We start from the raw sequence: 26,544 nt of genomic DNA, 5'->3' as shown, positions 1-26,544 counted from the left end.
ACAGTCCTGGTCATAGTTTATTTGTTTTGTTTATTTGCTCTCTGTCTTCTCTCCCTAGAAGAACGTTAGTTTCATGAGGGAAGGTGCTTTGCCTCTCTTATTTATATCTGCATTCCCAGAAAGAGAGGCACGGTGCCTGCACATACTGGGCCTAGGCACTTGATTACCAATTGTTAAATGAATGCTTAAATTTCAGCCAGGGATGGATTAAAACCTTAAGAAGGTCTCAGCACAAAAGATTATGTGTTCCTCCTCCATTTAATTCTAATAAAATTTTCTGTGCCCCGCCCCCATATTTAACTCTAATGAAAAACAATACTAAATTAACCATACAGTTACATGTACTGAAGTGAAAATAGCTTATTTGTAGATTAATGATCTGATTTAAGGCCTTGGAGCCCCTGTTTTGCTGGTGCTCTAAGTGGAATGCATTTTGTCTGCCTTCGGAGAACCTAGCACTCACTTGTCCCTTTAAACAGGCTGGAAGTTTTAGGTTAAGCAAGTTTGTGCCTTGCAGCAATTTTAATAGTAATTGTGTTTATCTCTAGATCAATTTGGGAAGAATTGACATTATTTATTATATTGCTTCTTCCAATCCATGAATGTAGTATGTTTCTTTAGTAATTTAGGTCTTCTTTAATTTCTTTCATCGGCGATTTATAATTTTCAGCATATAGATTCCATACATGGCTCGTTAGATTTATACCTAAATATTTAATAGTCTTTGGAACCATTGTAAACAGTACTGTGTTTTTAATTTGTTTCTACATGTTTGTTGTTAGCATATGTAGCTCTTTTAGTAGAACAAGGGGAAATGCACTGTTTAGTGAGTTAAACTTGTTCACTGTTAACTTGGGGACTAGTAACAATCTATCCTGATACTCAAGTACCTCCATAATATGCCTCTAAATCCCTTAAATTTAATCTTATTCTTAATCACTCCACACAAATCTCTACTACTGTTAGAAGGTCCACTCATCCCTTCATCTGAATACACCTTATTCACTCCATCTCGAGTCTCTGCTCTGCCATTTTCCCCCAGAACAGTCCTTCCACTGAGCCATTTCCCCCAAGTTAAAACTTAACTATACTTCAAGGATGAGGTCAAAGCATTCTTTGGCAGAGGCCTTCCCTGACAAACCGTACGTTGCTCCTTTACTCAGATTCTTTTAACCAATACTGTATGCCACTCAATCATTCATTTAGTTTTGAATTAGTTTTAATCTCTATCTTGTTTTCCTAATTAGATGATATACATTAGAAAGGCTCCCATGATGGCTATCATAGAACCACAATACTTAAAAGGCACTCCAACTTAATTGTTGTAGAGATGTAGAAAGGGGAGAGGTTTCGAGATGTGTCACAGGACGGGTGCTGAAGGTGCAGCATGTACAGGGTATTCCACTAATTCTGAGTCTTCCCCCCAGGCAAGCTCCATGCTCTCCACCACTAGGACAAGGATTCTCTCTCATTTCCTTCCTTCCCCCAAATCCCAGACCCTCCGACTAAGTAGATTCGAAACGCAGATCTTTCCAACTACCCCTTCAAAACTTCTAAAACTAGCGGGTCTATGGTTAGATTTTAAGAAGTTTTTCTAGAGCTCAGATAGCCCATGGAAGTTGCAGTAACATTTCCTGGCCACCAGAGGACAGGGAGCAGCGGGAAAGATTGCTTCCCCTTAGCAGGAGCTTTAGAGGTCAAAGGCAGAAGTAGAACGTGGGCTCTCCACCTATAGCTTTCAGGCTTTTTTTATTATTTATTTATTTTTTTAAAGTAATGGGCTCCTTTTCCTCCTCTAGAAGATGGGCCAGAAGTTCCCAAGGGCTTACCCCAATACTAACCTTAAATGATTATCAATCATAATGCACTTTAGTTGCAAGACTTAAAGGCAGAAAAGTATGGAGATGTTTTATCTTCCTCACCCAGACCAAACCTGCTTTTCGGTTCTTGAGCCAATTAAAAAAAAGTCCTTTAGGGAGGGCCCAAATAGACATTCCACACCAAAGATGCCGTTGGGGGCCAATGTCCCAAATGTAGTACATTGCAAATGGAATATTTTAGGAGCTAGATTATTCCTACACATAAATTCTGGCTCGAGCAGTCCATTTGCAGTGTGCTTTTCCGTCATTAATCACATCTTTGTTATGTGATATCCACGTGAGTACTTCTTAGTAGAAGCAGCTTCATGCTCAAATGCTCAAAGAACACTGGAATAAAGCCCCGATTGTCCTATTCAGTGATTCCAAGTCCTGGTTTGTCACCACCTCAGGTCTCTAGTTCTTCAAAGTGTGTAATGTGTCTCAAAACAAAGGCATTGTAATTAATCCACATAAAAAATGCACAAAGTGCATAGAGTTAAATCGCAGGGTCTGGCACCTCTCAAAAGACAGAGAACCTCTAGTCTCATTTAAAGATGATTTTGTACTGCCTGATGCAGTAAACGTTTTTACAGAATTGTTAACTACTCATATTCATTACATTTGTAAATATAAATAAGCATAAGAAAATATAGGCCAAGTATAATAATAAATGTTAAGCACATTTATGTGGAGGCTTTCAACGACAAACAACAGATAGCTGAATGCCTGAAAACACCAGTGTAATTTTTCTTAAAATACCTGTAACTTCTCTTTCCTAACAGATGGTAGTGCCTTGCATTTTGGATTCGTCAGACTTTTTTAAAGTGACTGTAATTCTCTCAAATCATTGTTTGCGTTTCTTCAAGCTGGTGAGGCTGCTGGAAACAGCTCAAGAAGGAGGAAAAGGCTCTGGGTCTCGATGCGGGTCAAACCCTTCAGTACCTGTTGGGGCGCAGCCTGCAGGCGCGCAGCCGGGGCGAGGACCCTGCGGAGAGGGGTAGGGGGCCGGTAGCTCGGGGGCGGAAGGAGGCCGCGCGGCCGCCTCCTCCGGCAGCCCCGGCTCCTCCCAGCGGCGCCAGCGAAACCTGCCTCCGAGTCGCGGAACTGGGGAACGGAACGTGACCCGACCCCTCCCCGCGTGGCCGGAATGGGGCGAGGAGCAGCGCTGCGGGCTCAGGGCTGGGCGGGAGGGTGTGCGGCCCCGCCCGGCGCCCACCGCCCTGCCCTCGCCTGTCTCCTCCTTTCCCCCCGGGCTCCGCTGAGTTCATTCACTGGGATTGGTTTCAAGTGACGCCATCTCTTTATTTTTAAACCAATGACCTCATCCGCGCTTGAAGTTTCCTGACCAGCGACTCTTTCTCTTTTCCCCCCAACCCCCCACTCCACCCCCCCTTTCCCCCTTTTTCTGTGTATCACTGTTGGGGGGGGGCTTTAGTCAGTTTTTAAAGGATTATTATCACCCCTCCCTCCCCCTTTCACGTTCTCCACGCGGCCCCCCCACCTTCGCCTCCCCAACTTTTTCATCCCTTTCAACATTGTTTTTTCAAGGCTGACTGGGGGTGGGGGGAGTGAAGAAAATTTGCAAACGTCTCCTTTCTTCCTAAGCCTCCCGCCCCCGCCCACCCCTCAGAGAAGAAGATAATATAGTGAAAAGAAGACAAGAAGAGCGGACGGGACGGACGCGAGCGGGAGCGCAGCCGCCCTCCCGGCTCTGCAGCGGCGCCTCGAAAGTCCGAGAGAGGCGAGGGGGGACCGAGGGGTGACGCCGTGACAGCCTTCATTTCCCCCACAGGGAGTCGGGAGGTCAGCGGGCCCCAAAAGTAAGTGGCCTCGGACCGGCAGCGCGGACTGTGCGGGCGGGAGGGTGCGGGGCTCGGGTCGCCCGCCCGCGCCGGTAGCATGGACGCTCCGCGGCTCGTCTCCGCGCCGGGCGCCGGGCGCCGCGCTCTCGCCCCGCCGCCTCTGCCTTCCCGGGCGTCCGGGCCACCTTTTGGAAAGGTTGGGCGGGGGCGACCGCGGCTCGTTGCCACACGAACGTTTGAAGCGGGGGTGTAGGCCTGGCTGGGGACCGGGCCGAGCGGTAAGGGGGCCGGCGGCCCGGTGCGAGGACTCGGTCCGTGCGGGCCGGCGGCCGGGTCCCGCAGCAAGAAGCAACCACTGCGGGTAGCTGCGGCGCTTGCACGGGCGAAGCCGCTCGGTTCCAGGCGCGTCTGTTACACAACACGCCTGCCAAAGGGGGCCCCGGCCTGACTGTTCCTATTATCCCAAATTCGCCTTTGGTGTAAGCAGCGAGGCCACCTAGGTGGTGACGGCGTTCCTTTCCTAAACCGAACTAACCTAGCGGCGACTCAGTTTTTCATACTCGGGGTCCGAGTCATGATCCTGGGGGACCTGGTGCCCCGCTGACTTCTTTATTCACACTAGTCATAAAACGTGAGAAAAAATAATAAGAAAAGAGCCTTGGGTAGACAACCGAGGATCTGTTTATCATGTGTGGTTTTATGTAATAAAACACCAGGAAGAAAAATATTTAGGTAAAACTGGAGTTTACTTCCTAAAACACACGCGCACATATCGGTAATTAAGGAGAAAATATAAGTGGATCTTAAAATGAATGGATACTGCAAAATTCTAAACAGGATTATTAAACGTTGGCCGCAAAGATCCTGAAGTCCTGGGTGTCTGAAATTGTTCGCAGAAAGCACACCTCTGACCAGCCTGTGATGGATAAAGTGGGGAGGAAAAACCTGTTGCATAATCTCATTTGCCGTGGGATTTGCAGTGCCGTCCCCCTTGAATGAAGGGGAAGTGCGTTAAGATGCAGGGTTTTAAAAACTCTCTCAAGTTTTTATTTACCCAGTGCCCTGGCTGCCACTTCTGCTTTAAAAGACTGTAAGTAAACTCTCTGCTCTTACAAGTGAACCAAACTTATCAAACCTGTTTAGAAAATGAACAGGTATGTTTCTTTTCTTTCTTTTGAGAGAGAGAGAGAGAGAGAGAGAGAGTGTGTGTGTGTGTATGTGTGAAAAATTTACCATGCACGGAAGACCTTTATGTCTACAATTTGGGAAACTGAAGGCTGTCAAAAAAATACCTCTTTCTGCCACTCATTTAATGGGGCTGATTGAGAGTGTACCTAGGTAACAACTGTTTCCTCAAAGGATTTGTACTCTTGTGAACTTCATCGAGAAAAGAGATTTCTAAAGAAGAAAAGAATTCTTACCAGTTGAGTTGCGTTTTAATAATTTACTTTTCCTCAAGAATCGTGTGTATTGGTGGGCACACAGTTTGGGAGACCACAATTAATTAATTAATTGGGACTTCTGGAGTTCTCTGTTTGGTGAAGGCAGCAGCCTGGAGAAGTAAATTGAAAAACTAAGAACTTACTGGTCTATGTAGGTATTTCAGTCAAAATGTTACTAGGCACAGTGAAGAAAATTTAAGAAGAAAAAAATAAAGTTGTGGAATTTATTGAGTATTGTGGACTGTGTGAAAGATTGCTGTTAAAAATGCTTGGGGTGGTTAATATTTAACATCTTATGTAAAAATTTGGGCTAAAATACACCGGCTCAAAAGTTGATTTTTAGGTAAAATAATTTATACCTACCAAGGATCTACATGGAAGAAAAATTTTAAATGAGTTCGTTCTTAATTCTGCTGGTAATATGGTGACAAGTGTATGGAAAAAAAGTTGTTTCAGGCACTATAAATCTACATTCAGATGTAAGATAGCTGAGTACCTGTAAAGTAAGGAAAAATAGTCCAGTAAAATTGAGGATTAGGGGTCTCTTTGGCCGAAAGCTTAATGGCAGTAACTGAAAATGGGGGCAAAAGAGAAGATCCTGTTAACCCAGTCCTTTTTCTTATACATTTCAAAGTTATTTGTAGAAGCGAAGCAGAGATGAGATCTGAGGTGGATGCAGAGTCTAGGCCGGGATCCTAAGGGCTAGGGTTGGTGTGTGAGTTTGTTTGATGCTATTTTCTGTAAATGTCTGCATTCATAATTAAATTCCATAGAGCTCTTGGTCTGTGGGATTATGTATTGATGAAGCTGACTTACATAGCTGTCCAGTATTCATATTTTTCAACCAGTCATAATATCCTACTCAATACAATTTGATGGAATTACCAGTGTAATTTATCCTAGAGACCCAGCTTTTCCTGGAATATCTTTAAAAAAGTGGAGTTTTCTATACTGCGTTGTTTGGACTAAAAACTTCCCTAGACGTTTAATGTTTTTAGAAATGCTTTGTATTCAAGAAAATAGTACTTTAAATTGAAGAAGTAAATTAATATAGGAAGTCTGATTTGGATCAGAATCCCAAGAAAAGGGAGAAAATATGTCAGGGGAAACAGAAACCAGATTTTATGACAGATTGAACAAACTAGTTAAAAGGGCTTCATAGAAAAAAATCACAGTTGATGCTTGATGGGCTTTTTAAAAAATTAACTACATCAAAGTTGAAAACCAAAACAAGTTATCTACCATCATAAAAGAAAATGTTGCTAACGTTGGCTTAAGTAAAAACAAAATTAAATTAAATCTTGTTCAAAGCCACAATATGATATAGTCCAAAGCCAGATGTCATTTTCTTCTTGATTTTCTTGTGTTGTAGGTAATTTGATATTTTTGTACATTTCATTAGCCCAGATGATCATGGGTTGGCTATGTGAAGAGACGAGGTTCATAAAAGGTTGCTGGGTTTAGAGAAGCAGGCTCAGGCCTTATGAAGATGCCATTCTTGTACGTAGACTAAGAAAGGGAGTTTAAAATGTAATCAAATAAATGATTGAACTGGATGAAATAGGAGTGGCTCAAAAAGAAGTATATAAGGCAGACTACCAAAGACAGGTACAAAGAAATAATGAAAGCTTGCCAGGGGTATGGTCAGTAGAGAAGGAAATGGGATACATCTTGGCATAAAAGGAAAAAGGCATAAAGGGAAAAAATACCCTCCTATCCCTCAGCAACAAGAAGAAGGTAATGAAACTTCACCTCTTTCTTGATTGAGGTTAGATAGATACAACCAAAAACTCACAAGACTCTTTTATTACACAAAAATTTTAATCTTGGGGGAGGTACGATGGACACATTATGAGCATAAGTTACAATTGTTTTAGCACGTAAAACTTGAAATTGCCAAAGACATTTAAAATAGAGGGGGACCCACTATAATTTCAGTTGAGTAATTGGAAAGGAAGGGATAAGTTATAAAAAGTTGAAACAGTTAATTTATTTCTAAATTGATAAATATAAATTAATCAACCCAGAATACTTACTAATGAGTATTTTTTAGTAAAGACTCAAATACTGAAGTGGATACCAAAAGTTGGAGATCTGGGTCCATGCCTTTAATAAGGACAGGATTGTTAGTGTTTTAAGGGAAGTATGTATATATGCAAAGATAAAACAGTTATCAGACAGCAGGGAAGTGCCAAATTCCTGGTATAAAGGAGAATGAGATTGGAGGATTAGGTGAGGTAATCTTCATAGGGATAATGGAATTTGACCTTGGCTTTAAAGTGTTGTCAACATGTGTATGGAGGAAAGGAAGCAGGGAAGGTCAAAGAAGGAGGCCATTTAGCCATCTCTTCATTCAGCAGATTTATTTGGAGTCTGTATTATGTGCCAGGTGCTGTTCTGGGAACTGGGCATAGAGTGGAGAATAACAAATTCTTTACCTTTATGGAGCTTACATTCTAGTGGGAGAAGATAGAAGAACAATAACCAAGTAAACATTATGTGGAAAATATGATGTCAAGTGGTGATGTTTTGTGAAGGTAATAATGAGCAAGGTCAGGAAATTATAAAAGGCTAGTTATAGTCCCACTTATTTTGTGACAAACCTATTTTGCCTATGATATACTGATAAACAGTGTTAATGATATAACTTAATATTTATTTGCAGTTGAAACCAATTTGAAAAGAAGTGTACACATTAACTTCATCTTTAACCAATTTTTTAAAAAAGAAACCTACAAAATGTTTTTTAAACTGAAGTATGTAAGCTTTGAGTTTTTAACTCATTAACAATTTATCGACTTTTTTTTTGCCGCCATTTGCTAAACTCGTTTTTGCAGTGAGGTTAATATCATTGTTTACAGTTTACTTAGGGTTGTGATGTATCAGGCTTTGTACTTAGATTCTCCATTAGGAACAACGTCCCAGTAGTTCTGTACAGTAAAGCTAAATTCCAAGAACAGTTCGTTTTGATGGGCCTTGCGTGATTGCACAGGAAACAAAGGTTGTACAGGCATTATATATGTAAGCTACTTGGCTTTATTACCAGATGGGTAAAATAGGTTAAAGGGTCTCTGGGTCTTGTCCACATGGTATAGGAATAAACAAGTAAATTTGGACTGTGTTGTGTTCCATGTATTTAGTTACATCCCCTTGAAGATTTGTAGGGGATTTAGTGGTCTCACTGGAAATACTGTCTTAAACTTGGTATTTTTACTCTTTTATAAGTAGTGGAAACCGGGAGCAAAGGGCCAGTTCTGAAATGGGGAAGTCTGGATTCTTCCTGCAGGTATATCTGACTGCAGGGTTTTGTTGTTGAGATGATGTCCTTTACAGTGTCAGCTAAAAATTTCTTGATGACTGTTTCTTGTTTTTGAACATATTTATAAAGTACTTCTCAAGCATTCTTGAAGAAATATGTTCCCTTCTTTTCTCCATTCTTCCTGCAGTTTTAAAGATAAAAAATTATAGGTGAAGTTGAGATAAAGGATTTATATAAGTAAGTGTATCACTTTGGAAATTTTTTCTATATGCAATCTAACCAGTCTTCATTGACAGTTCATTCTGATGCACTTACATAAACCTATGGAAAAGAAAATTTTTAGAGGGAGTAGGAAATACTTCAGCATTCCCTTGATTTTCTTCTCAACTTAATACTCCGTTTAGAGAAGTATTGTAGATATGAATGCTGGGGTCTGTGGTATGTGTGTGATAGAAGCTAATGTGACATGTACTCTTCAGAAATATTTGAGAAGGATAGTAAAGCTCAGATTTGTTTCAGTGTCTGAATGAGAAGTGGGGCAAACTGTGATTTTCAAGAAAAAGATGCACTATACATTGTAATGGTATATGGCAAGGTAATTAATATTAAAAATATTCATTCTCCCCTTTGAAATTAATGTGGAAAGACATAGATAGAGAAGTATATGCTACTTATTATTTGTATTGTATAAATTAAAAAGCCCAGACAACTCATTTTGGGATAGTACCTGGTAGAGTTGGTTTTTGATGAATGTTTACTGAACAAATTGAATTAATTTTCACAGTTGTTACTTTCGATTGTGGTTCTAGTATATGTCTAGCTTAAAGCACTGGTTTTTGAGGTTTGGGTTGAAATCTGAAGCATGTTGATTGCCTGACAGCCTTAGGCACGTACCTGACTTGTTTGAGCAGTATGCTCACTCTGAAACCTGGACCCTGACCTCCAGATTGCCCGACCCTGTGGCTGACCTGACCTCATTTTTTTTTGTAACAGCAGGTGGTTGTTTTGTATCAACTTCTCTTTCTGAGCAGCTGAGCTGTGTCCTCTTCTTGTTACTTCTCAGAATACTGAAGTGTCACAAATCTGGCTTATTTTGTAGTGGGTTGCTTTTTTGTTTTTATTTGTTGTTTGGTTGAGGGGGGGAGAAGCATACTCCTCAGGAAGATAGTTTGTTGTTTTGTTTTTTTTAAAGATTTTAATTTATTTATTTTTAGAGAGGAAAAGGGAGGGAGAAAGAGAGAAACATCAATGTGTGGTTGCCTCTTATGCGCCCCCTACTGGGGACCTGTCCCACAACCTGGGCATGTGCCTTGACTGGGAATTGAACCTGTGACCCTTTGTTTTGTGTAGGCTGGTGCTCAGTCCACTGAGCCACACCAGCCAGGGCAGGAAGATAGTTCTTGATTTTGTTTTGTAAGCTGCTAATGACATATTAAGCATGGTATTATTCTTCCTAGCTTTTAATAGAAATATTGTTTTCCTTGAAAACGAACTGGTAAGAATCATGTTTTGATGGTACAAACTAACTGACTTCTTTGGGGGAGACAGTCAGGAAATTAGAACATGGAGTATGTATTGGGTGATATTTAAGAATTATAACCATACATTTTTTAATCTATATTATTTGATATTGTGAGAATGTTAAAAAATTCTCATATGTTAAAGGCCCATATGGAAGTATTTGTAGGTAAAATGAGTGGTCAAGATGGAGGCATGGGTAGACACAGTTAGCCTCCTTGTGCAACCATAGAGACTTACAACCAGATCTCAAAACTAATTACAGCCAGAACCATCAGAAAATTGAGCTGTATGAAGTCCAACAACCCAGGATTCAAAGACACATTCATCCGGATGGGTAGGAGGGGTGCAGTCAGGGAGACAAGCAGAGAAGATGTGGTGTGGGGTGGAAAGGTCATGGTGGTAGGGGCGGCAGCAGACCAGTCAGGAGGGATACCTTAGGAGTGAGTGATCCCAGCCCCAGGCCAGACTGCACAGCCCAGGGCTCTAGTACAGGGAACATAGATCCCCACTACCTCTGGCTGTAAAAACCAGTGGGGGTTGGGGCGGTGGAAGAAACTGTCAGATTTTTGCTGCTTAAAGGGACAGCATGGTTGTATAACATGCATAAACCCACCCACTTGGGTATTCAACACTAGGGCAGCAGGTGGAAAGGTACCAGTTGCACATGGGAAGGGGATGAAGTGACTGGAAATGGAGCAAGTGATGAGCTAACCTGAGCTAACCGACAGAAGCGAGGGGGCAGTATTGTCCCCTTTCTGAGCCTTCCCCACACAGCCACAAAGCAGTGAAGCAGTTGGCAATCCCCTAAGGCTTTGCCCCACACAATTTATAGGTGTCTTTCCTACATAGGCCATGGTATTAAGACGGAGTAAAAGCAGCTCTACCTAATGCACAGAAAAAAACACAGAGAGGCTGCCAAATTGAGGACACAAAGAAATATGGCCCAAGTGAAAGAACAGACTAAAACCCCAGAAAAAGAACTGAGCAAAATGGACATAGCCAACCTATTAGATGCAGAGTTAAAAACACTAATTATCAGGATGCTCAGAGAACTTGAGTATAGCACCCCCCCAAAAAAAAGGGAAGAAATGAAGGTTACACTAAGTAAAAGCATAATCTACAGGAAACCAACAGAGATGGGAAGGAAGCCAGGATTCTAACCAACAATTTGGAACATAAGGAAGAAATAAACATTTAACCAGAACAAAAAGGAGAAACAAGAATTCAGGAAAACGAGGCTAGGCTTAGGAACGTCTGGGTTATCTCCAAATGTGCCACCATCCAAATCATAGGGATGCCAGAAGGAGAACAGGAAGAGCAAGAAATTGAAAACTTACTTGAAAAAAGAACAAAAAAACTTTTCCATCTTTGTGAAGACATACAAGTCCAGGAAGCACAGAGAGTCCCAAACAAGTTGGACCCAAAGAGGACCACACCAAGACACATCATAATAAAAATGCCAAATGTTAAAGATAAAGAATCTTTTTTTAAAAAGTTTGTTTAGTTTTAGAGAGGAAGGGAGTGAGAAAGGGAGAGGAACATTGATGTGCAAGAGATACATCAATTGGTTGCCTCTTGCATGTCCCCAACCTGGCTCACAACCCAGGCATGTGCCCTCACTGGGGATTGAACCTGTGACCCCACTGGTTTGCAGGCCAGCACTCAGTCCACTGAGCCATACCAGCCAGGGCAAAGAGAATCTTAAAAGCCACAAGAGAAAAGCAGAGTTACCTACAAAGTAGTTCCCATAGGACTGACTACCAGTGGATTTCTAAAACTGCAGGCAAGAAGGGACTGGCAGATAAATATTCAAAGTGATGAAAAACAAGGACCTACAACCTAGGTTACTCTACCCAACAAAGCTATCATTTAGAATGGAAGGGCAGATAAAGTGCTTTCCAGACAAGGTAAAGCTAAAGAAAGGAGTTCATCACCACCAAGCCATTATTACAGGAAATGTTAAAGGGGCTTATTTAAGAAAAAGATCAAAACCATGAACATTAAAAAGGCAACAAATTCACAACTATCAACAACTGAGTCTTTAAAAACAGACCAACTAAACAATGAGAACAGGAACAGAATCATAGTCATGGAGATCATTTGGAGGGATATCAGCTGGGAGGGGAAAGGGGAAAATGGGGAAATGGTGCAGGCATTAAGAAGCATAATTGGTAGGAATAAAATAGACAGGGAAGTTAAGAATAGCATAGGAAATGGAAAAGCCAAAGAAGTTACATGCATGACCCATGGACATGACCTAAGGGGGGAATTGCTGGAGTGAAGGGGGTACTGGACAAAGGGGGAACAACTGTAATAGCATAATCAATAAAATATTTAAAAAATGAAGTCATGACTAATACTTATTTTAAATGTTATAGGGCAAGCACAAACAAGAAATAAAACAGTATTGGCAAATTTTCTATTACTAAAGCTGGATAATAGGTACATCAGAGTTTGTTACCGTTTTCTGTACTTTACGTATATAACTTGGAAATAGTCATAATTAGTTACATGGTATAGTTAAACCATGCATTACCAATTATAACTTTAAGCGAAGAAATCTAATACAGTAACCTTATGTGAATGGATGTTTGAGGTAATTGGCTAATGACAAATCTTCACTTTGCATTTTTTCGTAAGTTCTGCTTTTAGTAATAAATTTTTAAGAAGGGAGAATTTTGTAAAAATATCATCATTAGAAATGTTTAAAACTCTCTGAGACCTCGTAATAATATACCTGTAGTTGATAAATTGCTTTTTCATATTTTGTCTTTTATTCTCAGAACAAGAATTGAGTTTCCCATTTTGCGGCTGAGGTAACTAAAGCCTTAGAGAGATTAAGTGATTTATCCAAATCTCAGAGCCAGTAAGAAGTGGTGCTGGAACGAATCTGAGATCTTCTGATTCACTTTCAGGTACCCATTTTCTTATACATACACAACTATAAGTGCTTTTTTTTTTAACCTGCAGTTTTCAAAATTTTGGTGCTTTTAAAAATTATTGAAGACCCTGAAGATGTTTTGAATATGTGGACTATGTCTGTCAACATGGAGTACGTTAGAAATTAAAACTGAGGAATGTTTAAACTCTTCATTCATTTAACAATAAATCCATTAAAGGTTAATGTATATAACATACTTTTATGAAAACTGTTTCGAAACAAAAAAATACAGTGAGAAGTATGGTGGCGTTGGTTTACATTTTGCTATTGTCTTTAATATATTGCTTAATAGAAGACAGATGGATTTTCAGTACTGCTTTTATATTCAGTCTGTTGTGATATGTTGTTTATTTGAAGTGTATAAAGAAAATCCAGCTGTACTCAGTTACATAGATGGAGTATTTCACTATCTTCTCACATAATTGTGAATATTCTTTATTACATCAAAACTGAAAAAGTGGTAGAGTCTTAAAGGTTAGTTGCACTGTTAACTTCGAAACCATATCAATGAATTTTTTGTGCTCTGTAAGATTAAAAATCTATTGGTTCATTTTGCACTTTGAATGGATCTTTGTGTATATGATTTTATCACATCATACACTTGTCATTTGAAAAATGGTTTACTGAGTTTGCAGACTTTTCAGATGTTGACATATGTGCTTATACAAATTACATGAATGAATATGACCATTAATCTCATCAAAAAAGTCCTTAAGAATTGGAAAGTAGTCAAGATTTTAGTATTGAGTTCAAGTTTTCCATAATTCTATTTTTTCTTAAAAGCTCAAATTTTATCATTGATAACAGATATTGCCAATTTTTCCTTAAAGTATCAGGCTCACTTTATTCATTTTAGAGAAAATGTTTGCCAAATACCTGAATCTGAATAAACTATAAATTGTCTGTCAGTCCATTCTCTTAAGCAGAAAAGGTACATTATGAAGAAAACGTGTAATTTAGCTCACAACTCAATTTCATGCATGGTTTCCATAAGGCAGCTATTGCTTTAGTTATGTAGCAGGACAGATTTTTGTGTGTGCTTCCCATTTCAGAATGTTAAAAAGAAGAAGTTCTCAGGAGTGAGATTTAATAAAATTGATAACTTTTATTTTATCAAAAACATGGAAAGTGAGACTGGCTTTTTAAAAATAATTGATAGACAGTGAGGAATATAGTTATTAGTGGTATAGTTTTGTGCCCCAAATTTATGCTAAAGCACTAGCACTTTGTTTATTGCCTTTGTACCATCAGAGCAGATATCAACGTGGTTGTTTCAGGATAAAGCATGGGATTCAAAAAGTTATTTAATACTCTGAGTAATTCAGCAGCACTTGTATTTGTTGCCAAGCATTCACATAAAAGACGACCTTTTTTGATAATTAGTTGGCATGGCTACTTGGATAAAAACAAAACTCTGAGTCCATCCCCATCCATGGATTTGTCCACTTATAGAGCAAAAGTACTATCCTTGAGGTGAGATATTAACGTATGGTTAATGTTAGCAGTAAAATATTTAATTTGATGAGATGGTGCGTCATTGGTAAGTGGCATTGCTGTGGTTTCTTCTGACTTTCCATCCAGCAGACATTCAGAAGTGTCAAGCCCACAAGGCTTTATTAGTTCCTCGGCCTTAGTGTGCACTGCTTCAAGAGCCATCTGATAAGTTACCCAGTGTGATGCTTCTGTGGCTTTTTTTTCTAATTTGAAAACAACGTTTTGCTTTTAAAGAGCTTATCATATCAGTGTTTACAACATTCGGTTTCTTTATCTTTCAATGCATTCATTTGATGATAGTGAGAATGAAGATTATAGCAGATATAACCAAGATTGCTATGCTAGGAAATAGAAGTAATAAGAACACACTGAATTAATTTCTTTCAAAAATTCATACTTAAAACTTAAATTTGCTACTTTAGAAAATTCAAAGAACAGAAGAATATACAAGCATAGGTTTCATTAGCTGCCAGAGTGATACGTTATTATCATACACCATGTGTCCTTTGGATTCACTGTTGTACACTCATGAGAGAATGAGTGTGAAAAAGGCAGATAACCTCTTTGTATGACTAAAAATATTTTTGACATGGTGAATCCACTAGAAGGGCCTTGGGGACCTCCAGCCAGCAGTCTCTGGATCGTACTTTGAAAATGATGATATAGACTGGTACGGTGTCCTAATAGATTTTTAGAGCAGTCTCACATCAACACCTGTATCAGTAAAGTATTGTTTCCATTTTAACTGATTAATGTGTGAGGAAGATGGGAATATGCTAGTGTGTGGGTGGAGCTGGGTGACCTAGAGACCATAACTGGTAGAAGGTCATATATCATCAGTGAATGGTAGGATAAAGGGTAGACAGAGGGGAGGAGTCGGCAAAAGCACTTTATTATACCTTAAAAAGTGAACTTTTGCTTTCCTTGTGTTTTTCTTTTTAAACTAAAAAAGCACTGAGTCCACCTATGTGTACAAAATACAGTGTTCCTAAATGTCAGGATCATTCAGCCAGTTTTTTTCTCGAACGCCAATAGGAGAGATTTGCTGATGTACTTGAGAGGAGAATGGATGCTCGTGGTGGTTGTTTGTCCCTTCCAAGTAGGGAGGCTGTTGGTCTTTTCCTTTGTGGAAGCTGAGGGATGACAAGACACATGAGGTTGGAAAGAAGACATTGTGGAAGAGGGGGAAATGGGAGTAGACATTGGTGATGATGGGAACAGCTCCAGGTGGAGTGGGCTGTGGATGGAGAGGAAGACGTGAGTGACCCGGGCTCCCCTACGCTCTGGGCACAGCAAGAATGGGGTTCAGGGCAGTGCAGAGATGGGTGGAACAGGAGTCACAGAGATGAGCGTTATTTGAAATATTTCCATCAAAATGTGGTTGAAGTCACTATTTAAATTATGGTACTGGATGGTCTGACTTTTAATATCTTACCAATATTTGAATTCTGTTGTTATAACCACTGGGAAAGAACAACAGTGCCATGAGTTAGTTTGTGGACCTGGTAAATCGCTAAGCTTCGGTTATAAGCATCAATATAACAAAATAATTGACTGAGCCAGGAGTGGGGCTATAAATTTAAGATGAAATTTTGACACTTTATTTTGTTACTAACACACAGTTATGATTAAAGGAGTCAGAAGAGTTTAGTTAAAAAAGATTTATCATTTATCAGTTTGTTATTTATGTGGTACTTAATTCCAAAAAGGATTTGAGATAGCAGAAGCAATAATCAAAATCAGTAACCAAAACCAAACATGATCTAAATTATGTTTTTTCCCTACTGTTTTCTCTACTGATGACATTTATGCTGATAGGGTCATGTAGTTGAGGTATTGTAACTATAAAGTAATCAAACGGGTCTCTGTCAGCTATGCAGGAGAAATGTAATCCTGACACTCTTTAGTTCCATATAGTGTAAACAGTATATGTGTGTAATGGGAGTGAGATTGGGCAGGAAAAATCATAGCATGCCACAGAAAAAATTTTTTTTTTTTTGAAATTCAGGACTGCTTTCAATTGCAGTTGACAGGAAGCTACCAGCAGAGGCTTAAACCATGAGCTGTTTGCTTATGCAGTTCAGAGCACTTTAGAGGTGGTCTCACGGTTGCTCCAGCTGCTCATTCATATCGCCAGGACCTCTCCCATCATTGACTCTGCTTTTGTGTGTTCACTCATTGCCTCAGCTTTAGGTACCACATCCCTTTTCAAGGCAAGGAGGAGGCAGGAGACTGATCAAGCGAACCTTCCTCCTGTGCTTGCCTAACAGAGAACAAACCCTTTCTCAAAAGCATCCATTCGGTTTTCTCTTCAGTATCATTTACTTGAACTGTTTCACAAGACCTCCCCCACTCACAGTGGAGACTCGGGAAGTGGTGGATGGCTAAGGGAACGGGGTTTCCATGGTTGGTGTAATGGGCATCATGTGTCATTTCCTGGGCTTACGTTGCTTGTTACCCAGGAAAAACTGGAATTTCATTAGCAAGTTAGAGGGGAAGAAATGTCTGTTGGGTAGCTGGATAACTGTGTGCCTGTCACAAATATGCAGTAAGGGAAGCACAAAAGATACTAAGTAATTTGTTACCTTTTAAAAAAATCTGGAGACTGTTTTAAGTGTTCCCCACAAACAAGGCCAATCCATTTTCTTTCTTATTTTGGTGGAAGATTATGCAGACTTGTATCCCAATTAGTTGTAGAGCTAATAATTTAGAGACAATAAGGTCTCAGTTTTCTCAACTGTGAAATAAGAATATTGTATTAGGTAATCTCTGAGGTGACTCTCAGTTCTAAACTTTTAACCTTGTTTTTTCCTTGTCTTTTGACTATTTTACATTTTATTATCTTTTGTATCAAAAAGGTGACAGAATTAGAGAGAGGCTATGAAAGTGTATGGTGTTTTTAGGTATGTTTTTAATTTTAATTTTATTTATTTATTTTTCATTTCATGTGCCCCAGGCATGAAACAGCTGTGCCACCAACGCAGGCACCAAGCTAGGGTGAATTAAGCACTTGTTTTCGGTCATCTTGGTAGCTAGGTATTATCAATAAAGACCTTGGTGGTATAGAACAGCGATTTCCAATTAGTGTGCTACAATAATTTTTAAAACATGCAATACCCAACTATTTGGTCAGGGGCACTGACCACTCTTTTTCCTTAGATTGTCAAATAAAAAAAAATGACAATGGCCAACATAACAATAGTTGTCCAGTGTGAACAAATAAAAATTATACCTATTTTTTGTCATATTTTTTGCTGCAGAATTTTAGTCATTAGTTTGTGTGTGTGCCATGAGATGGAAAAGGTTGAAAATCACTGGTATAGAAGGTTGAAGCCAGAAATAGATTTTGGCTTTGTGGCAGTTACTCATATTCTGCCCCAAATTTTCATTCAAAATAGAAAACCCGTTGCATTTTATTTTGATAGGGGATCATATACATATATGTATATAATCGAAATACCCTTAGTATTATACAGTGTTCTGAGGAAATGCCCCCTGTTCCGACAGAGGAGGCATTTTAAGCACTGTTGTTAAAAACTTGGCAGAACATCCCCTTTTGGCCTTTGTTCTTATTTGTTAATAGTGTTCGCGCTGTGTATTTGCCTTAGATAACGTTAAAGGACAACTAAAGGAAAACGATTGGCTTCGTGCACTGTAGCAACTAAACTTCACTTGAATGAGGCAGAACCTTTGATATTTCAGGTGCCTGAAAACAGGAATCTACTCGTGTTGCGGGGACAGTAACGATCTGGCTCCTCACGTAGAGTCCTGTCAAGATTGTATGAGTTTAGGTACATAGTGAATTGAAACTCATATTCCCATTTTAACAAGTTACAAAACAATTATGCTACTTACAAAAGAGGTTGTAAAAACATTGACCTAAAAAGGGTTAACCTTCTGTTTACCAAAAATCTTATAGAAGGATCCAACTGTATTTCATTTGTGGTTTGTCAGCATTGGGAGATCCTGGAGATAAACATTATTAACTATGGCACTTGGGAGCCAGAAAGCATCTCCAGTTTGGAGTGTATTTTTAAGAATAAAATGCGTGTATGTGTATGTGTTTAACAGCTTCTTTAAACAGCTTGAGGGCAAGTGTCTAATTTTATTACCTAAGAATATCCAAGTAACAGAAACTCCTTCTACTAAAACCCCTTTAAGTGTGTAACTAAAACAATTGTTTTCATTTTTCATTACGTGAATGACTAAGAACCTTGTTAATGTAAATATTCAGGAAGCTTGATTTTATAGCTTCTTGATTTTATAGCTAACAATAAAAATTATGTACAGCGGAAAGCCCCTTCTTATCTTGTCTGTAGTCCAAACTGAAAGACAGATTCAAGTGTTTTTTTCTGGCCAATGAATGACCTGTGACACAGGATCGTAGATGCTGCCAGTGGCTATCTCGTTATAGAATGTAATTGATGTGATAGAACTTTAGAGAAATGTAGTATTGGGATGGGGGAATTTCCAAGTGCCAAGTGTTGGGTAGTAAGGGAACTGTTTGCTAGGAAAAAGTCATTTTATACAAATTTTAAGTAAAAGTTATCGTGAAATCAGTAGAGGTTTTTGTTAAAGAAATGATCTTAATTCAATTTCTTAAAATAAGCACTTTGGTTTCTGTGTCTAGCTAGTAAGCTTTTTTTCTGAACCAGAGATTCATTCTTGCCCCCAGTGGTCATCAGCGTGTCATTGTAATCAGCATGAACTAATATTTACTGAGTGACTTCTAAGAGTGAGGTGTTAGAAGGGATGCAAAGAAGTAAAGCATGCCACCTTGGTCATCGAGGAGTTTATTGTTGCCATCATTTCTGTATTGGTTGGAGCAAGTTACCATGAAACTCTCCTTATTCTTTGCCCTCAGGGTTCTTCAGCCGGGGGCCCAGCATACCATTCCCCACTCTTGCAGGCTGAGAGAGAAAGTCGCAGTCAGAAACAGAGGTCCGTCCACCCAAAGTCCTCTCCTGGCCATTTTATCTCTCTCCTACGACCGCAGACTTGCACTGCTTACTTGCTGCTTCTGCCTGGTAGTTTGGGAGAAGGAAGACCATGTCCTCCAGTAGCTCTTGGCTCTTTTTAGAGTATGAAAGGCTGGGAGGGACATAGCAGGAAAAAGTAACAGACCAATGCCATTTTCTTTCTTTTAAAAAAATTTTTTTATTATTGTGGTAAAAACAAACTTTACCATTTTAATCATTTTTAAGTGTACAGTTCAGTAATGTTAGCTATATTCATGTTGTTGTGAAACAGCTTTTCTGAACTTTCATCTTACAAATCTGAAGCTCCAGATGCGTTACAAAACAAATCCCCTTTTCTCCCTCTCTCCCCAGCCCCTGTTAACCACCGTTCTACATTTTTCCTATGAATTTGACTGTTTCAGCCACCTTATGTAAGTGGGGTCATGTAAGTGTCTTTTTGTGATCTATTTACTTAGTATGGTGTTCTCAAGGTTCATCCATGTTGTGTCATGTGACAGGAATTTTTAAGGTGAATAATTGATCACATTATGATCACATTTTGTTTATTCATCTGTCAGTAGACATTTGGGTTGCTTTTGGCTGTTGTGGATAATGCTGCTATGGACATGGATGTACATATATCTCTTAGAGACCCTGCTTCCAGTTCTTCTGGGTACACATTCAGAAGTGAAATAACTGGATCGTATGGTAGTTCTACTTTTAATTTTTGAGGAACCGCCATACTGTTTTGCATAGCAGTTATACCATTTTGTAACCCCACCAAAAGAGCACAAAGGTTCCAGTTTTCCCACATCATTCCCAACATTTGTCATTTTCTAAGTTGTGTTTTATTTGTTTGCTTTTAATACTAGCCATTCTAACAGGTATGAGGTGATATGTTATTGTGGTTTTGATTTGCATTTCTCTGATGATTAGTGACGCTGAGCATCTTTTTATTATTTGGTTAATTATTTGTATATCATCTTTGGAGAAATGTCTGCTTAAGTCCTTTGCCCATTTTTTAATCAGGTTATTTGAGTTTTCTTTTTTATTGAGTTGTAAGATGCCACTTTCTTTTAAAAATATGAATAGCACCTTGGAACTAGTCGCCGATTGGGTGTGATGTGGGGCAGGGATGAAAACCAGAGTGAGAGGCTGTGCTAACTGCAGCGCAGCCTCTCCCATCTCTGCATTTGCAGTGCAGCTTCCTTAGTGGAGAACTTTGTACTCCAAAGAGGATAACATGGCCGTGGGGCAGTTACACAACGGAATACTACTCGGCCATAAAAAAGAAAATTTTGCCCTTTGTGACAGCATGGATGGACCTGGGGAACAGTATGCTAAATGAAATAAAATATGATCTCACTCATGTGGAATCCACTGAACAAACTGAGCTAACAAGCAAAATAGAGGCAGACTCAGAGAGCGGGAGGACAACTCTGGGTGGGGGAGTCAGCGGGTGGAGGGGTTGAGCAAAAAGGGAAAAAGACGCATGGACATGGACAACAGTGTGTTGGTTCCTGGGGGAAGGGCGGTATATGGGGGTTAGTGGTAATGGAAAAAATACAGTAACAATAAATTTAAAAACATTGAAAAAAAAACAGGATTGCAGGCTTCAGATTCATTCTCCTCTTCCTCATTAGCTGTAAAATCAGGGGTGGACAAGACGATAACCGAGGTATCTTCCAGATCAAAAATTCTGAGTTTTGAGAGTATTATCTTTTACTAACAGTCTTCTAGCATCTAAAATTTCTTTGGAACTTTGGTGATATCTGTCCTCTAGACTGAGAAATCTTTGTATGGCTAGTATAAAGCACTCCACCAAAGCTCTTGGACCTTTGGTTTTCTGACTTTTTAATCTTACCCATTTTTTTCTTGGTATTGCTTCAGATCCTGGGCTGAAATGTTAATTTTTTAACTGTTGCCTTACACAGTCTTTCTGTGGGCATGCCATGGAGAGGTGGAGCTTGCACTCTGCCCTGGCGATTTAACAACAGTTGTTTTTTTTTTTTAAACCTTCTTCCAGTCATGAGGAAATAGAAGCCAAAGTTCATTGGACATTGTATTTATTGTTTTAAATACGTAGAGCAAACAGAACAACCAATTCAAATTCAGTGTGTTTTTATCCCTATAAAATCAGCTATATTTTTGTTTTAAATGCCAGCTTTAAAGAAACATTTCCCTGAAACAGACACACAGATAAAAAGAACAAACTGATGGCTGCCAGATGGGAGGGGGATTGGTGGGGGGGCTGGGTGAAAAAGGTGAAGGGGGTAAAAAGTACAAATTGGTAGTTACAAATTAGTCACCGGTATGGAAAGTGCAGCATAGGGAATATATTATAGTAAATAGTATTGTAATAACTATGTATGGTGCCAGCTGGGTACTAGACTTATTGGGGGATGTCACTTCATAAATTGTGTGTCTAATCACTCTGCTGTCTACCTGACACTACCATAAAATAATACTGACTGTCAGCTGTAGTTGACAAAAAAATATTACCGAACTCATCTGTCTATTCCTTGTCCGTGACTTTCATAGTGGCACTTATCACAGCAATTAAAGGAAAGAACTATGATTGTAGTGGTTGAGGTGGAAGGGTACTGTGGACTCTGCTGTGATACGCTTAGAATTACCATTAGGTTCCATTAGGTTGATATGTTAATTTCCTTTGCATCTTACAGATTCTGTCTGATAGGTAACCAATCTTTAGAAAACTTAGCTTAGTTATATGGAATTGAATGTTATTGCCATATGGTGCTATAATTAAAATGCTCTAATGCTAACGGTACTCTATGAGGTAATAAGGTAAACAAGCCAAATATGGTAAACCAAATAGGAATGGATGAGGAATATGCATGATGACTCAGTAAATGAGTTATTGGGAATTTCTGCAAGAGAACCCAATGTATCTAGTCTAGTATTGTCCTTGTGCTTGACTGTGGCATCTACATTGCTTTCTAGCCTGTTGCTAGCATTGGAAGATTACCAAATACTAAATACTTTTGCCAAAATACTAAATATAGCTGGGTGTGTGAACGGGGAGGTCATGCAGGGGACTAAGGCAACTTTAGATAGCTATATTGTGGGAAGCTCCATAATGTTCAGGGCCACCCTAGGTCATTCTTAGCTTAGATTATACAGTCAAGTCAAGGATTGAAATGCTTTTGGTAACGTTATGATGATTTCATTGCAAAAGATTATCTAGGCCCTGAGGGGGCTTCTCATCACCATCCCTCTGATCATAGGTTTGTAATTTAATTGTGAAAAAAATACAACCGCCAGAACATTGGTAAAATGAAAAGGTAAAACTTAACATATGGTTGATTATAACCACAGGCCAGAATTCATTAATGTCATTGTTCTCTATTGGGTGTTAAGATTCCCTGCCATATGAAAGCATTTTAGAAGTATATAATATATAAAACAATCAGATGTTTTAATTATTTATCCTGTTGTTTATGTTGCATGGGAAATACCCCATTTCAGTAACATAATTTCATTTGTGGTTTCTAAAAGTATGTAATGTTACTGTTATTACAACATCAATCATCATTTATAGTAGAAGTTCTTTTTCCTTTGGATGCTTCAGAATCCATACATTGACCTTTAGAGTGTACGTGAGGCTCTAGGATTGTGCCTTGGTCACCATATCTCTGATGTGCTTTGTACTTCGTGGGGAAAGATCTGTTAGGAATTATGACTGAAGTGATCACAGAATTCTGGCTAGATGGTATCTTTTAGGATATCATTAGACTTCATTTGTCCATGTACCATCTTCTCTATTATTAGAGTAACTTAAGATTTGCCCATAATTTATACAATAATAAGCTTTTCTAATTAAATAGGGCATATATGTATAAAAATATTTTGATAGTATTCAAAAACCAGTTAATGTAATTCACTGTAAAAACAACTGTGAGAAAGTAGAAAAAAACATCTGACTATCTCACTGGATTCAGACAAAGCAGTTCTTAAAATCTAGTATCTGTTTATGACAAATAACTCCTAACAAACAAAATTAGGGACTTCCCAAATCTGATACCAAGATCTCGTGAGGATGCAGAGCAAATGGAACTGTCGTATGTTGTTGTGGGAATGCACAATGGCGTAACTACTTTCAAAAACTGTTTGGTAGTCTCATAAATATAAACGTACACTTTTACCACATGACTCATCAGTCCTCCTCCTCCTAGGTATTTACTTAAGAATAATGGAAACTTATGTTCACACAGAAACCTGTCCTCAGATGTTTATGCAGCTTTACATATACTCACCAACAACTAGAAAGAACTCAAATGTCCCACAGTGGTGAATGAATGTACAGACTGGTACATCTGCACAAACTGTTGATGCGTGCAGCAATGTGGATGGGTCCTGAAACATTATGTTGAGTGAAAGAAGCCGCTCTCAAAAGGCTGTGCACTGTATGATTCAGTTTAAGTCATATTCTGGAAAGGCACACTACGGGTATCGAAAACAGGTCCGCACTTGCCAGGCTTTGAGGATGGGGTGGGGGTGTTGATTACAAAGGAGTGGCATGAGAGAATTTTTTGGCGTTATTGAGAACTTTACACCAAAAAACATGCATTTACACCAAGAAGCTTTATATAAGTTAAAAGTAATACTTTTTAAAAAGTAAGTTCAGTAATATTGCTACCAGGTCAATATAAAATATTGATACCAGGTCAATATAAAAAAATCTGTATTTCTGTATAGTAGTAATAACCAGAAAATGAAATTTTAAGATGACATAATGGCATCAAAAAATACCAGTACCTAAGAAACAACCTAATGAAAGATTTCCAAAATCATTACACGGAGCTGAATCCAAAATTTATATGGAAATACAAATGGTAAGAATATCTAAGGTAATAATATTGAAGAAAAACAGACTTGCAGGATTTGCACAGTTGGACATGCAATACAGAATAAACAGATTGATGGAATTGAATAGAGCCTAGAAATAGACCCATAAATATACAGTTACAAAAGTTAATAAATCTAAGTATATGTATTGGTGTGTGTGTATGTACATACACACACAATCTATGATTTCTTAATCATAGATTAAGAAATCTATGGCATTCATTATACAGCAGTGTGGAAAGAAAAATCTTTTTAAAAATCTTTATTGTATTTAGTCCCTTTATAGTCCTCTCTCCCCAGCAATCACCACACTGTTGATCCTAGGTCAGTTGCCTATCCATATTTTTAAAAAACTTAATTTTGACCCTGCCTCTTAGCATACATACACACACACAAAATTTCAGGTGAATTGTAGATTTAAATATAGAAGGTTTAAAAAAGCTTTTAGAGTCTTTCAGCGTGTCAGATCAAATAAAACCATGTGAACTACCACTGCGCATGGACCAGAAAAGCTAGCATTTTAAAACAAATGCAATTAAAACTTGAAAAGATCAAGTGTTGCAAGGTTGTAGAGCAACTAGAAGTCTAAATACTGATGGCGGAATTGTAAATTGATACTTTGGAAAACGGGTAGTACGGTATTATGTTAAAGCTCTAATACTCCTCATGCCTCTGACCCAGCAGATACACCTCTAGGTGTGTGCCCAACAGAAAGGTGTACTTACAGTCACCAAATGATGTGTATAAGAATGTTCCCAGAACAATTCACAACAACTCCAGACTGGAGACAACCACTAAGACAACCCAAAGGGTCCCTTAGTAGGAGAATGGATAAATACATTGTCTGTCGTATTTTCAATGACATACTATATAGTAGTGAACTGTGGCTAATCACAACTCCATGGGCTCAAATATTATGTTGAGCAAAAGAGTTCAGGCACAGAAGAATTTTAAAAAACAGGGCAAACTAATCTGCGGTGCAAAGTCCTTTAGGGAGGAAGGGAGATTAGTTGATGGGATGGTACATGAGGCTGACGTCTGGAGTCTTCTGTTTCCTCATATGCTGGTACTTCCATGAATATGTTAAATTTGTAAAAGTTCTTTAGACTGTATAGTCATGCTGTTTATGCCTTTTGGTATATATGTTGTCATCGAATTTTTAAAAGTTAGTTAAAAGAAATATTTAGAGTTAACCATAGGCGTGATTGGCATCCAAGATTGTATTAGTTTCTTTTTTCATTAGAAAGTTCATAGTATCAATGTTGTAAGAAAGAAAACTACTTGTATCTACAAATACAAGTAACTAGCTCCATAAATAAATATAGGGAACAGGCTTAAGTTCTTTCCTAAGTAAATCAAGACGTTCCTAGGCTTCTTGAATTTTTTATTGCTTTGTTGCTAGTGGTAAACTCATTCTTCCTGTATCCTGGTTTCATTTTTTTTCCTTCACAAAAGAACTATTTTTGGAAACCATTCTATATCAGTGCATATGGACAGAATCTTTCTTTTTAGACAGTCATGTGGAATAATACTACATTGATAAGACATTTAGTTTATCATTCATTGACATTGAGATTGTTTCTGTTTCTGACTTTACAGTTAAAATGTTTCAGTGAATAATATTTCACATGTAATATACCTGGGCAAGTTTTTTTTTTTTTTTTTTTAATCAATGTATGGTTGCCTCTTGTGCATCCCCTCCTGGGAACTGGCCTGCAACCCAGGCATGTGCCATGACTGGGAACCAAACTGCGGTTGTTTGGTTCGCAGGCCCGCGCTCAATCCACTGAGCCACACCAGCCAGGGCTTGGGCAAGTATTTATATAGAACAAAAGATTGGAAGTCGAATATTTATTTATTTATTAAGTTGGAATGAGAAATCACTATCTTTATTGTCCTCATTCGAAATAACATTCTTTTATTTCATTTTCAAATAACATTAGAAGTTACATGAGACCAATCATTGGTTAGGACTTTCCTATTTTATTTAGCTTTGATTTATATCAGCACTTTTCAGCTTGGCAGCTGTTTCCATTGATGGCCTTCTCCTGGTACCTCCAGGGGACTGATACCTGGGTCCCAGCCCCAGAAATTTCTGATTGAATGAGTCTTTTTTTTTTAAATTTATTTTTAGAGAGAGGGAGGGAGGGAGAAAAAGAGGGAGAGAAACATCAGTGTGTGGTTGCCTTTTATGGGCCCCCTATTGGGGACCCAGCTACAACACAGGCATGTGCCCTGACTGGGAATAGAACTGGCGACCCTTTGGTTTGCCAGCTGGTACTCAATCCACTGAGCCACACCAGCCAGGGCTGATTCATTGAGTTTTATGTGTGGCCAAATTTTTAGATTTTATTAAAATTTTTTTTGTCTAGAAATAAAATTTTAAAATTTTTTTATTT

General features: G+C 38.8%; 2 protein-coding genes across 8 annotated transcripts in view; one reads left to right on the top strand and one right to left on the bottom strand.

Annotated features, from left to right (window-relative positions):
* The window catches only part of CREBL2 (cAMP responsive element binding protein like 2), a 59,326-nt gene extending 56,295 nt beyond the window's left edge, over positions 1-3,031 (bottom strand). Inside the window, exon 1 of one of the 2 annotated variants that reach the window (XM_053661648.1) lies at positions 2,802-3,031. The gene's annotated coding sequence lies outside the window, so the exon portion shown is untranslated. Of the gene's footprint in view, positions 1-2,618; positions 2,750-2,801 lie in introns of those variants that run through there. The other variant, XM_053661647.1, reaches the window with a different exon arrangement.
* DUSP16 (dual specificity phosphatase 16) overlaps positions 1-26,544 on the top strand; it is a 94,252-nt gene that overhangs the window by 13,483 nt on the left and 54,225 nt on the right. The window contains exons 1-3 of one of the 6 annotated variants that reach the window (XM_053661643.1): positions 3,115-3,679; positions 12,667-12,798; positions 19,183-19,707. The gene's annotated coding sequence lies outside the window, so the exon portion shown is untranslated. Of the gene's footprint in view, positions 1-3,114; positions 3,680-4,316; positions 4,816-12,666; positions 12,799-19,182; positions 19,708-26,544 lie in introns of those variants that run through there. The other 5 variants (XM_037136584.2, XM_053661641.1, XM_053661640.1 and 2 more) reach the window with 5 other exon arrangements.

The sequence above is a fragment of the Artibeus jamaicensis genome, unplaced genomic scaffold, assembly GCF_021234435.1.
Source record: "Artibeus jamaicensis isolate MK-2021 breed Jamaican fruit bat unplaced genomic scaffold, CSHL_Jam_final contig_233, whole genome shotgun sequence".
In the NCBI taxonomy this organism is placed as follows: Eukaryota; Metazoa; Chordata; class Mammalia; order Chiroptera; family Phyllostomidae; genus Artibeus; species Artibeus jamaicensis.
This window is presented reverse-complemented; position numbering and strand designations above follow the sequence as displayed.